This window comes from Neophocaena asiaeorientalis, unplaced genomic scaffold (assembly GCF_003031525.2).
Source record: "Neophocaena asiaeorientalis asiaeorientalis breed wild unplaced genomic scaffold, Neophocaena_asiaeorientalis_V1.1 scaffold812, whole genome shotgun sequence".
NCBI lineage: Eukaryota > Metazoa > Chordata > Mammalia > Artiodactyla > Phocoenidae > Neophocaena > Neophocaena asiaeorientalis.
Genome location: NW_020172176.1, coordinates 626591 through 641077, shown reverse-complemented (window position 1 = coordinate 641077; position 14487 = coordinate 626591). Strand labels below are relative to the sequence as shown.

At 43.4% G+C, this 14487-nt stretch overlaps 1 protein-coding gene and 2 non-coding genes across 3 annotated transcripts in view; 2 read left to right on the top strand and 1 right to left on the bottom strand.

Annotated features, from left to right (window-relative positions):
• Positions 1 to 14487, bottom strand: part of MID1 (midline 1) — a 633735-nt gene that overhangs the window by 210742 nt on the left and 408506 nt on the right. The window lies entirely within an intron of this gene.
• On the top strand, positions 4119 to 4226 carry LOC112407676 (U6 spliceosomal RNA). The gene has a single exon (XR_003004810.1). It is a non-coding gene; the product is annotated as a U6 spliceosomal RNA (small nuclear RNA).
• On the top strand, positions 5666 to 5773 carry LOC112407673 (U6 spliceosomal RNA). The gene has a single exon (XR_003004809.1). It is a non-coding gene; the product is annotated as a U6 spliceosomal RNA (small nuclear RNA).

Below are 14487 nucleotides of genomic sequence, written 5' to 3'. Positions count from 1 at the left end.
GCATGTAGTGAACCTCAGCACGACAATCTTGTCCCTTTGTGCAGGTAACTATGGCAACTACAGTCAGTGCCATTCAAATGTGGTCCTGGATGAAATCACTGAGCAGCAGAATGGTCTTCTGTGCAGGTGAAAGAAAAGCAGAATTATCACAAATGACTCGGCCGTGTTCTTCATTCCTCATTTTAGGGATCTCCTCCCGTTGTCAAAAGTTAGTTTTCCTTTCACCTTGTACACTTCACTGTGTGCCTCTCATCTTTCTGAAAAAGTATTGAACAAAATTCCTCAGTAATCTCCAGCCACAGGTTCTAACTATTCCAGTTATGGTTTATTTTTACCTTCGCCTCCGGCAGAAGAATACGAGAGTCCACTGCCAATGGCATTTCTAAGATTTCATACATGTATTTATCAGCAGCATAAAAAAAGATTTCTCTGAGGCTTTCCCTCTATTGTATATCTGAGCATATGCTTTTGTAGCTATGCTTTTGTTACAATGCCCCAATGACCACGTAACTTTGGTAAGTCCCAAAACTGCTTCAGTTTTTTCATGTACCTCTAGGGGTTAAGGTAAGAATTAAATACAACCAATCATTAAATAGGGTACAAACACGAACTCTACTATTCTTTTCTTTCTTACGTAAGTGTAGTTGATTTAAAATATTGTGTTAGTTTCAGGTATTCAGCAAAGTGATTCAGATCGACCTATCTATCTATCTATCTATTCTTTTTCAGATTCTTTTCCCATATAGGTTATTACAGAATATTGAGTAGAGTTCCCTGTGCTATACAGTAGGTCCTTATTGTTTACGTATTTTATATATAGTAGTGTGTATATGTTAATCTCAAATTCCTACTTTATCCCTCCCCCCTACTATTCTTGAATATAGGACATTGTGCTCCCCACTGGAGATTCAAAGCTCAATAAGAGGCTCTCTTCCCTTGACAAGTTGAAAACCAAAACCCAAAAACCAAGTAAGCAAGTACCAGGTACCATAATATTGTGATCAATAGTCTATTGGCTATTAAGCAATGATACGTATAGATATACACTAAACTGGCCATCAGAAAATTCACTTTTAGTCCTACCTCTACCCTTATCTAGCTGTGTAAGCTGGTAAAAGCAGTTAACCTGTTTGGGAGTTTATCCATCTGTAAAGTAAGGGTTGAATTAAATAATTTCCTAAGTCCTTTGATTCAAACCCATGCTCTAGCATTTCTCATTATATCTCTCATTTCTAATACTTATTAGAGGCAAGACTGTACCTGGAAGACACTTGTAGTTGACCGTCCTATAGCCATTGCCCCTTAATCTTGGCTAACAGCACCCTCCCCCAAGTTTTGTCAGGTCTGGGGCAGCGATATATTCCGGGAGGTGTGCTCTCCTCAACTCCACGTGGTGATGTGGAACTGTCAAAGCCTAAAAAAGGGGGGATGTGCGAAGAGTAACTCTACTTCCTGCCTTTGGATACGGGGGAGTGAGGAGGTGATGCCTGGAGCTAGGGCAACCATCTTCCAACCACTTGCTGATGTAAGGCTAACTAGTGAGGATGCAGAATGGAAAACTGAGACACATCAGGATTCTTTTTTTTTTTTTTTTGCGGTACGCGGGCCTCTCACCGTTGTGGCCTCTCCCGTTGCGGAGCACAGGCTCCGGACGCGCAGGCTCAGCGGCCATGGCTCACGGGCCCAGCCGCTCCGCGGCACGTGGGATCTTCCCGGACCGGCGCACGACCCCGTGTCCCCTGCACCGGCAGGCGGACTCTCAACCACTGCGCCACCAGGGAAGCCCCATCAGGATTCTTGATGATACTGTCATGCCAAGAAATGAATCAATCCTTGAACTGTGCTTGAATTTGTGTGTGAGAGATTTTTTAAAAAAAGAAGAAGAGGGCTTCCCTGGTTTAAAATATCTAAATCTTGTTAGATATTTTAATAAAATAAAAGTATTCAATGTCCATCTAGTGGCCAATATGAAGACTTGGTCTCATGCCTTGAAATTCAACAGTAATATGACACTGGGAGAGCCAGCAGGAGGATCACGTGGGATATTAACAGGAGTCAGGCCGCAGGCGGATTGCATCACTTTTTCCCACAACATAGAATTCAGTCACATGATCGAGACCTATTCATGTGGGAAACTGGGGGAAAATGGTCTTCCTGTGTGTCCAGGAAGAAGAACAAAATATAACACGATTTGGTGGCCATATAGCAATCTCTGCCATACCGGATTTCTCATGTATGATACAACAGTTAACAATAATTAGTGGATTCGTACTATGCCCTTAACCATCTCAGTGACGATGATCTCACTTACGATGATCTCCTTTCACTCATGTTTTCTATTTTCCATTTAAAAACGAAAGGCAAGTTAATAATTAAGAAAGCTAGCTCAAAATCTATATAAAATTAAATATGGGGAAATGGCTTTAAAAATATCCGATCAAGTTTGCAAAATCCACGGACAAATTCTTCCCAGGGAAGCAAAGCAGCTACCCCTCTAAGTAGGTGCATATAAGTGGTATTATTTATACCTAAACATCCACTAGGAAGAATGCCCATAAAGAAAATGATGTCCTTAGGCACATACATTTTTTTTTTCCTTTTCTCAAGCACAACCTAGACAGCTTATCTTCTCCTGCAGCTTGTAACACACACTCTGCATTTCCACTCTGTCTGGCCTGGCTGGTTTTAAAGGAAGATGTGGGGTTGCGAGAAAATGCCAAAGGAGAAATCCACCTCTCCTTGTAGCTGAATCACATTTACCACGAGATATAAGCAAGTAAACGTGTGTGCCTGCTAATGGCACCATCGTTTTCGTTTTATGAGTTGTATCATGTTTATGGCAACTTCTTCTTGTAAGCAGGCATAATAACAGAATCACAATTTATATCCATCTAAATAAAAAAATGCCATGGAAATAATTTCTATATATGTTACCTAGAAGATAAAGAAGTCGCCAGCATTTCCCAAAGAACTCTAGCTGGCATTACAAGTTTTTAATGTGAACCATGTAATGTGGAATACTATTAACACAGGAAATGATTTAAAAATTTTAGCTTAATGAAATGCAATGTACATTCTCATTCGAATTTGGTTTTGCATTTCACTTGAAACAGGGCGTAAATATGAATTTACTGGTTTCGATATAGCTTGACTTTGAAAATAGTAATTTTTGAACACTTAATCCTAAAGCGTCCACCTCACTGGAAGACTGAAAAGAAATGGTCCTCTTCAGTAATAGTAAGTACTTCATAACTTTTAAAAATGTATAGTAAAATAAACTGATATATATTAAAATATATATTAAAAGAAACAGAAAAATACAGAGACTGCATACATGTTTAAGATAAGATTATGAAAACAAAAGATGTCAAAGAAAGTTCACTGGAAACTAAACCCACGGCCACTAGGGAGTGAAACCTCTGTGTTGATAGGGATACTTTAGTGGAAAATTTTCAAAAGCACTATTTGCTCAAGTCACTTATCTCCAGCTTGATTTTTGCCTCAAGAGTTTCACATCTAAGTGAGTGTGTTCGAACACATCCAGGGACAGGAAACTCATTCCCTTCCTTGCAATCCCTTCTACAGTTGGGAAGCTCTATAAGTTAGAAGATATACTGTCAGGGTAAGTAAATCTAGCTGCTACAACAAAAGACCCCCAATTCTCCATGGCTGGACACAATAAGGATTTAGTTCATGCTCATATCACAGTCCAACACGGAGTTGCTGTCCCGATTCCTCTCACGCACCCAGGCTCCCAACCACCATCTTCTAGGGTCTCAGAATTTTCTCCCTGGGTCTTCTGCACCTGGCTGGCTGGCAGGCTAGGACATATAGCGTATCAGGGTCCCAAGGCTGGAGATGAGCTCACAGATCTTTGAGGGCACTAGCTGTGTCTGTTAAGGAAAGCTATCCTTCCATGGAGGTAAAGCGCTTCTTGCAGGAGCTTCTCCCCAGAGGACCCAGCTTAAACTTGCTTCTTGGTTCACTTTTGTTTTGGGGCCACTCCTACAATTAGCCAACTTGTTCTCATATGGTCTGTTTTTATGTCCCCACGTGATCTTTTGTTTTTCTTAGCTCCAGTTGTTCTGTAGCTTGAGTAAAAACTAAATGATACTGTAGCGCTTGCTTCGGCAGCACATATACTAAAACCTGGAATGATACAGGGAAGATTAGCATGGCCCCTGTGCAAGGATGACACGCAGATTTGTGAAGTGTTCCATATTTTTTACGTGGCTGGACCTAGAGACTGTCACACAGAGTGAAGTACGTGAGAAAGGGAAAAACAAATATCGTATAATATTGCTTATACGTGGAATCTAGAAAAATGATACAAATATTTGCAAAGCAGAAATAGAGAAACAGATGTAGAGAACGGACGTATGGATACCAGGGGGGAGAAGGGGGGAGTGGGATGGATTGGGAGATTGGTATTGACATATATACACTACTATGTATAAAATAGACAACTAATGAGAACCTGCTGTAGAGCACAGGGAACTCTGCTCAGTGCTCTGTGGTGACCGAAATGGGAAGGAAATCTAAAAAAGAGGGGATATATGTATACGTATAGCTGATTCACTTTGCTGTACAGCAGAAACTAACGCAACACTGTAAAGCAACTATACTCCAATAAAAATTAATAAAAAAATACTGCAGTAGTGATCCCATGGCTGCCAAGCTACATTTCTTCCTTTTTGCACTTAGTTTAACGGTAGGACTGATACTCTATTCATTTCGCGTCGTTGGATTTGAATACTGTGACTAGCCTAATCCGCACACATTTGCTCCTATCTGCTCCATCTCTGGCCCTTTAAACATGTGACATCCCTAAAAGCAACTGAGCACTTTAGAGCCAGCCATGAACACAGCCAGATGCTCAGACCAAAATCTTTGTCGTTATCCACGGTTTGTTTCTTTCTCTCAAATCTGACATCCAGTTCATCGGGAAATTCTGTCAGTCTCACCTAGAATCTGACGACCTCTCACCATATCCCACTGCTCTGGTCCAAGCCACCCCCATCTCACTTATCTCCAGCTTGATTTTTGCCTCAAGAGTTTCACATCTAAGTGAGTGTGTTCGAACACATCCAGGGACAGGAAACTCATTCCCTTCCTTGCAATCCCTTCTACAGTTGGGAAGCTCTATAAGTTAGAAGATATACTGTCAGGGTAAGTAAATCTAGCTGCTACAACAAAAGACCCCCAATTCTCCATGGCTGGACACAATAAGGATTTAGTTCATGCTCATATCACAGTCCAACACGGAGTTGCTGTCCCGATTCCTCTCACGCACCCAGGCTCCCAACCACCATCTTCTAGGGTCTCAGAATTTTCTCCCTGGGTCTTCTGCACCTGGCTGGCTGGCAGGCTAGGACATATAGCGTATCAGGGTCCCAAGGCTGGAGATGAGCTCACAGATCTTTGAGGGCACTAGCTGTGTCTGTTAAGGAAAGCTATCCTTCCATGGAGGTAAAGCGCTTCTTGCAGGAGCTTCTCCCCAGAGGACCCAGCTTAAACTTGCTTCTTGGTTCACTTTTGTTTTGGGGCCACTCCTACAATTAGCCAACTTGTTCTCATATGGTCTGTTTTTATGTCCCCACGTGATCTTTTGTTTTTCTTAGCTCCAGTTGTTCTGTAGCTTGAGTAAAAACTAAATGATACTGTAGCGCTTGCTTCGGCAGCACATATACTAAAACCTGGAATGATACAGGGAAGATTAGCATGGCCCCTGTGCAAGGATGACACGCAGATTTGTGAAGTGTTCCATATTTTTTACGTGGCTGGACCTAGAGACTGTCACACAGAGTGAAGTACGTGAGAAAGGGAAAAACAAATATCGTATAATATTGCTTATACGTGGAATCTAGAAAAATGATACAAATATTTGCAAAGCAGAAATAGAGAAACAGATGTAGAGAACGGACGTATGGATACCAGGGGGGAGAAGGGGGGAGTGGGATGGATTGGGAGATTGGTATTGACATATATACACTACTATGTATAAAATAGACAACTAATGAGAACCTGCTGTAGAGCACAGGGAACTCTGCTCAGTGCTCTGTGGTGACCGAAATGGGAAGGAAATCTAAAAAAGAGGGGATATATGTATACGTATAGCTGATTCACTTTGCTGTACAGCAGAAACTAACGCAACACTGTAAAGCAACTATACTCCAATAAAAATTAATAAAAAAATACTGCAGTAGTGATCCCATGGCTGCCAAGCTACATTTCTTCCTTTTTGCACTTAGTTTAACGGTAGGACTGATACTCTATTCATTTCGCGTCGTTGGATTTGAATACTGTGACTAGCCTAATCCGCACACATTTGCTCCTATCTGCTCCATCTCTGGCCCTTTAAACATGTGACATCCCTAAAAGCAACTGAGCACTTTAGAGCCAGCCATGAACACAGCCAGATGCTCAGACCAAAATCTTTGTCGTTATCCACGGTTTGTTTCTTTCTCTCAAATCTGACATCCAGTTCATCGGGAAATTCTGTCAGTCTCACCTAGAATCTGACGACCTCTCACCATATCCCACTGCTCTGGTCCAAGCCACCCCCATCTTTTGATTGCATTCCTGCTGTAGCCTCCTAAGGCGTGCCTGCTTCTACCGTGCATTCGGCCCGCACCCCCTCCCCAGCCTATTTAAAGCTGTCATTCTTTGGAACTCCTCCGCTCAAAACTCTTCAACGGCTCCCATTTGCACACGAGTAAGAGCCAAAGTTCACGCAACACCTACAAGCCTCTAAAAGGTCATTGCCGGGCAATCCATGACACACACCTCATGCTCCCGTGTCAGGGCCTTCGCACTTGCTCTTCTCTCTGCCTGGGATTCTCTCCCCCAGGAGAACAGCATGATTTGCACTTCTTTCGGGTCTCTGCTCGACTGTTATCTTTTCCAAGACACTTCATATGACAAGACAACTTCCTCACTCCTCTCTCTTTCTGCAGCTTCGTCTTCAAAGCATCTCTCACTACCTGACATATTAGACACTCGTTGGTTTATTGTCTGTCTCTCTATATTAGAATATAAGCCGAATGAGGACAGGGACTTGTTACATTGACTTCTGTAGCCTCAGCAGTCAGAATAGAGCTGGATATACGGCTGGTGCTCAGTAAGACTTGCTGAGGGAGGCATGAACCCTTTACTGCCCTCAGCTTCCGGCTTCGCCCCCGGCCTGCCAGGTCCCTTGGTTTTATGTGTTCTTTTCACAGTGAGGTTACCTCCTGTCCCTTGAATTTGTACTTCAAATTTTGAGTTGTTTTCCCAGCCTTAGATATTACCCTTCAAATGTATAAATTAATGAATAAAATGTAAGCTTAATTAAGGCACTAAGTAGTTTCAACTCCAAGTTAACTTAGGCAAGACCGATTCACTAATTCTCGTGTTTTATTTCTGCCTTCTGACTTAGAAATCAACTCCTGTGCAATAACGAAAATTCTCTCTAAAACATATTTTCAGCAATAGGCGTTGGTTTTTGTTTGTTTATAAATTTATTTATTTTTTATTTTATTTTATTTATTTTTGGCTGCGTTGGGTCTTCGTTGCTGCGTGTGGGCTTTCTCTAGTTGCAGCGAGCCGGGGCTACTCTTCGTTGCGGTGCGTGGGTTTCTCATTGTGGTGGCTTCTCTTGCCGTAGAGCACGGGCTGTAGGCACGCAGGCTTCAGTAGCTGTGGATCGTGGGCTCTAGAGCTCGGGGTCAGTAGTTGTGGCACAGGGGCTTAGTTGCTCCGCGGCATGTGGGCTCCTCCCGGACCAGGGCTCGAACTCATGTCCCCTGCATTGGCAGGCGGATTCTTAACCACTGCACCGCCAAGGAAGCCCGGCACTAGGCATTGTTAATGCAAAAATCAGCACAGCACATTTCTCAGAAAATATTTGCTCTTAACAATGGAAGACAAGGTCTATACCTGCCTTAATCTTTCTTTTGTATCATCGACCAAAAAGGTAGAAATAGAAACCTACATTTCTTTAAAGAAAAGGAAAACAGGGCTTCCCTAGTGGCGCAGCGGTTAAGAATCCACCTGCCAATGCAGGGGACACGGGTTCGAGCCCTGGTCCGGGAGAATCCCACATGCTGTGGAGCAGCTAAGCCCATGCACCACAACTACTGAGCCTGCGCTCTAGAGCCCGCGAGCCACAACTACTGAGCCCGCGTGCCACAACTACTGAAGCCCACGTGCCTAGAACCCGTGCTCCACAACAAGAGAAGCCACCGCAATGAGCAGCCCGCACACCACAACAAAGAGTAGCCCCGGCTCGCCACAACTAGAGAAAGCCCACGTGCAGCAGTGAAGACCCAACACAGCCCAAAATAAGTAAATTTAGAAAAAAAAAGGGAAACATTGTTTTTCCAATTAAAAATACAAGAATTGAAACGTGAAAAAGGAAATTATCAGAAAATTCCCCCCAATGTGAAAACGTAACAAAATTTCATTATTTTGTAGATGGAGGTTAAAAAAGACAGTGATACAGTTTTAAGGCCTTTTGCCAAAATCTACTGTCATTCCTAGCCATACCTTTTAAGGTTTTCCTCCATGGGAATGCAAACGAAATTTATCAAAAAATGTCGGTTGTGTAAGTCGTCCCTGCCAAGCATTCTCCTTGAGTAACAGAAAATTCTACCACTATTTTAAGAGAACTGTTCTTTAGCTTCAATTAACCGCACTCCTTAGTGAAGCATTATAAAGATCTGTGTATCATTTCTACGGTCATTCAGACAATGAATATTCATGGAGAGCACGTTTTATATACAGAGTTTGAGAAGAGAAAAAGATTATTCTCGGGGAGGGTAAGAGGGAGTCCTGAGAGGGAGGGGATATAGGTACACATATAGCTGATTCACTTTGTTCTACAGCAGAAACTAACACAACAATGTAAAGCAATTATAATCTAATGAAGATGAAAAAAAAAAGGTTATTCTCAGCAGAGGTAGTTCTAGCAAAGGTGGAATTTCTGCCGGGTCAACTGAACCTTTAGTGCACGTAGATATAGACATTAATATAGTTATCGTTACATGTAGATATAGCAGCAACCAAAAGGAATTTGGTCTTATTCTACCTAATAAATTTATTCATGTACTTCCTCTACCTTGAAAATATTACCTAAATAGGGAAAACACTTTTGTCATGAGAAGAATTTCCCCTTCCAATAGCATCAGCTACTTTTCCTTTCTTGGGTAAGTCAGTTATTTACTTAAGAACAATTTATGGGGCTCCTATACATGCCAGAGTGGGTAGGGCACTGGAGATATAAAAATCTATAAAATCCCCGAAACCCATAGTAGACGTGGGGGTAGAGTCAAGGGCAACAATAGGACCGTGTGCTACAGAAGACTCACTCTGATACATTCATTCATTCAACAAATCTACTAAGTGCCTTCTATGTGCCCGGCACTGTTCTAGACGCTTAGGATACATCAGTGAAATAAACTGACAAAATCTCTGTCTTTGATGTGCTGCCATAGCATGATAGAGAGAAAAGAAACAAGAAACAAAATAAATTATATAGTATCTTAGAAAATAAGCCCTATTGGGAAACAGAATATGGTAAGGGGCAGTGGGAGTACTGTCGGCAAGATGTGGGGTTTGTAATTTACACAAGAAGTCAGAGAGGACCTCTTAGGAAGGTAATATATGATCCTCTCAACTTAAGTAATGTACATTTGTGGGGTGACACCAGTATGTAGTGGAAAACCTTGACTTTAGAGTCCAGTTGGCTTGGATCAAAATGTGTTCCATGTTATTTAACAATCCGAGCCTGAATTTCCTCCTTGGCAAAATGGTAACAATAACATTTCCATCACAAGTTGTTGGGGAGATTGAAACAATATTTGCCAAACGTCTTTTTTAAAACATACACCTGAAGTATAGTAAGTACTCAATCACTTCAGACCCTGGACTTGCCCTACGGGCCGTGAGACAGCCTGCTCTGTATGGCTTCCATCTGTGGAAAGAGCCACCCCTCTTCATCCCCCAACACTCAGGCCAGGTCAGTCACCTTTATTCTCAGAATTTTCTTAATTGGGCCTAAGAGAAAAGAACACTTTTCTCTCAGGTTATGATGTAGTGAGGATGTGAGCCCAAGAGCTGAAAGTGACCAGAGAGCCCCTGTCTTGTCAAGACAGCTGGCCCAAGAGACTGAAGTGGGTAGAGAACGAATAGAAAAGATAATAAGCAGAGGCTGTATTCTTTCACTGTTCTATTCCTAATTCTGTGGGTCCTCAGCTGCCCTTCTCTAGTAGATTGCAAAATTTGGCCACAGATTCCGTCAAAAAGTAGAATCTATCCACTCCTTGAATCTGGGCATGGTTATACAGCTCTTGTAGGTCAACAGGACACTAGCGAACGTGAAGCAAGTAGAGGCTTAAAAAGTGTTTGTGCTTTGGGAGCTGCCCTCTCTTGCTGCTGGGTACCTTTCCATTAACCTATGCAATGGTCCAGGCCAGCCGTCTAGAAGATGAGAGACATGGAGAGCATAGATCATATAGACCATGTACAAGCATCATAGCTGATGCTTCCTAGACCAACCAGTCCCCAGACGACCTGCCAGCTGACTACAGACACATGAGTGACCCCAGGTGAGACCACCTGAAGAATCATCCAGCCGAGTCTAGGTAATTGCTGGCCCACAGAATCATGACCTAATGATTGTTGCCTTAAGCCACTAGGTTTACAGATAGCTTGTTACGCAGCACTGGATAGCTGAAACACTCCTCTCGCACACACACCCAACACAAACTTTCCATTCCTTTCCCTAAAATAAAAGATTTTTTCTTTTGCCATTTACAACCAAAAGACATCCTGACTAAAACGAAAGGGCTTCCTGTGTCCGTGTCAGTGCCTCGACGCTCTTTCCATTCATTTAGTTTATCCTGCGACTCGAACTGTGCCCCTAAATCCCAAGCTTCTCCTCCCAACCCCCATGTTGCCATTACCCACTTATGCTCTGTCCTCACAAGTTGCCAAAGAACCATCTCCTCCCTTCTCTCCATGCCCAACAACCTGCAGGTTGGACCCCTTCCCATGGCCTTGGCCAAGGGTCTGTACCTGCCACTTCCTGTTGGCTCTTCCCAATGCCAACTGCTTGATGATGCGACTCTCCATCTGTTACTGATCATCGGACCTACTGCCACCACTCCTCACTTGTCTGTGTAGACCTCCTCCTGCAAAGAGGAGAGCTATCCACCTGCCAAATACTGACAGCCAGCTTCCTCCTTGGATGTTCTGTTCCATTAGGCCCAGATTCTCATGCTCTTATTCTTTTGGTTTTTGGCTTAGCCTCTGTCTGAGGTACAGCGGGGCCTGGGATGTCAGGTGAATCTCCATGAGCTCTCATATCCAGATGATAAATTGTGAACAACAGAAGTAGATGATGATTTTTAAAAACAAGTCATAAGGAAATACTCTTTCTCTCTGGTGGAAGAATATTGACAGGGCTGCTGTTGCAGAGACCTGTGGAGTCTGTGGGCTGCCTTTGGGGCGCATAGACAGTGAAGATGGTTCCGAATAGTATGAACTGGATAGGTCAACGCTCAACTCGTATTCCCTTAAGCCTTTCCACTTCTGTGCCTGGTGGCCTGACACCTGCCAGCCCCTACATCTCTTTGCTAGAGAGCTTTCTCTGGTGCTGGAACCAATTTTTGCTTGCTCAGGCAAGGTCAGAGGTACTGGAGAATTAAAGTCTCCCACCTCTGGCCCTGTGCAGTCCTTACCTAGTCAATGACCAGAGTTGGTATATAAATACCCCAACTCCCTTGTCACTTGGCTGGGATACCTCTGAGGAGTCTGTTTGACACTGGCTCCCAGAGTTCCCCAGTACGATTAAGCTTCAGATGCCCACGGTGATAACTTACTTGAAACACAGTCTTTATTGGTTTCCTTCCCTCCTTCGTCTCTCTCCTCCAAATAAATCACTCGCGCTTGAAATTTTGTTTCAAGATCTACATCCAGGAGAACCCAAACAAAGACAGTAACCCACCTTCTGAACGCCCTGAAGGACAGGAGTTGGATCTACGAAGCTGATGGCAACAGTTTAGGGGGAAAAGAGCCTAACGATGTGACGATGAACAGAACCAGCCACTGGGATGGTAAAGAGGCTAAGAGCTGCCACTGGGCCCCATGTGCCCTCTGTCCAAGAGTCTGGGTGATTTTCCTGATAGTGGAGTAACTGAAACAGGCCGAATATAAGGGCAAGTTTTGGTTATAACCTGCTTCATCTGTAACGTGGGCATCGGTCTCTTTGCCCAATATCCACAGGGCAATAAACTTGTGGAATTTAATTTCTTTGCATGTGGAGCTATTCAAGCATTACTCTGCAGATTTCTATGGGAGAATGATACTCTGATACGATTCTTTGTCTAAGAGCAAAGTACAACTTAAACAGATAACCAGGGGTGTTCCAATAGCTATGTTCAAATATTTATGCAACATTGACTTTTTGAGCACAGAGTTAAATTCCTTAGTTCTTTTGCCAAATGCCTTCAGACTTCATTGACTTTTTTTGGAATTAGTACAAAAGCAGAGATTATATCCAAAACTTGTACAAGGATTCTGTGTGGTCCAGAAAATGATGAGTCTTTACTGGTACATATGAATTAAATATTGAACATGTTTACTTTGCATCTTTTGGGACAGAGTGAACAACCAAACTGACTGAGGAAAGACTGCTATATAAATCTTGGACCTATTCTTCTAACAAAGGGCAGAAAAATGCTTAATAGTTCTGAATGATGAACCGTGTAAGAAAAAAAGTGATTTCGGCATCTGGGAGACAAGGCTGACCATCTGAAGAGGGCTCCCTTTGCTCGCAGCCAGTATTGTTGTGACTGCTTTGTCAAGAATGCTGAGATCCTTCGAGCGTGACAGGGAGGATAGGAAATCAAATCTCTCTACTTAACAGAGAACGTATTAGAACCGCTTCAAAATTAGCCTTGGCTCGGCTTAATGAAATTTCCCTATTGTTCAGCGGTGGCCCACCAGATCCACAGCACTCAAGCGGTAGCCCTTTGCCTGTAAAAAGCCTCGCAAATCAGAGGACCTACGAAACGAAGATGATTATTCCTCTTCCCCAGGTTCACAAAAGGACTCCAACCTGCTCAGCCTTTGGAGTAGGCTAAATATTCGAGGCATCCCGACTTAGGAGGACACGCTTTAATCTCCAATGCACAATTTAACGTGTAAAATGCCTATGATATCGAGCCAGAAATTTCTGCTATGAAACTCACCAGCCCTGCTGTGCTCGAGAAATCGGTTTCGAGAATGGTAGAGTAACCAAGAGACGTGAACTGGAGTCACTCCTCTCTGGCGTCGCTGAAGTGTCTCCAGTGGGATTTTACCCGGAAGGCCTTCTCCCTGAGGACTTCTCCCCAGGTCTGGTTAAATGAATTTGACTTCACTGGCCTGAGATAAGAGAATTGTAATTGCTTCTCCACTCGTCATCCCTTCCACTCCGCACCCACACACAATCTTTGCGTTTCCAACCCTCCTGAATGTGTCACTGCAATATCCACGTGACTTTCTAGTTGACACCAACATGTGCATAAAATCTGACCCTCACAGCTCACCTTTTATGAGTGAGTACACACTCACTCTCTGTGTGTTCACCTCCCTTTGGCCTAACAACAGTGTACCCAAATTTACAGTCTTCGGGGCACCAGTCAGTGACGCGATGTAGCAAACAAAGGATCTCTTGATTCAGATTATACCAATGTCAAGTGCTGATGTGTGTAAATCATTAACTGTGTTCTCACTGGTGAGTCCAGTTTGATCTTTCATTGCCTGGTGACCCCTGGGGTCTGCGGCTCCCCAAGAAGCAGGGACGTTTAGGATTTTTTATTACCAGCTCATAACTAATTTATAGATTACTATGGAGTCAGGTGCACAGATTCAACGCCTCATCTATCACTATAAGTAGCTCCAGTGTTAAGGGCTGGCTACTTCCCAGCGATCAACGAAGAGAACAGAGACGAGGACAAGGGACAAGACCCATATGCCACAGAAGGGATATCTTTCCGAAGAAGCACGAATGTCTCAAGGTAAAGAATTGACTACTTACAAACGACCAAGCTCTCTATCTCCTAAAGGTAAAACCCACTGTATGTCACATAGTAAAAAAAAAAGAAAAAAGAAAAGATCATTAAAATTATGTTTTTCCTCTCTGATTTGCCTTCTTCAGTGAAGATTTACCAGAACAGCTGCGTTAGACTCAAACTTGTAGCAAGTACGATTGCTTTTTAAAAAAGAGAGGGCTCGGGGCTTCCCTGGTGGCGCAGTGGTTGAGAGTCCGCCTGCCGACGCAGGGGACACGGGTTCGTGCCCCGATCCGGGAGGATCCCACATGCCGCGGAGCGGCTGCGCCCGTGAGCCGTGGCCACTGAGCCTGCGCGTCCGGAGCCTGTGCTCCGCAACGGGAGAGGCCACAACAGTGAGAGACCCGCGTACCGCAAAAAAAAAAAAAAAAAAAAAAAAAAAAGGGGTTTT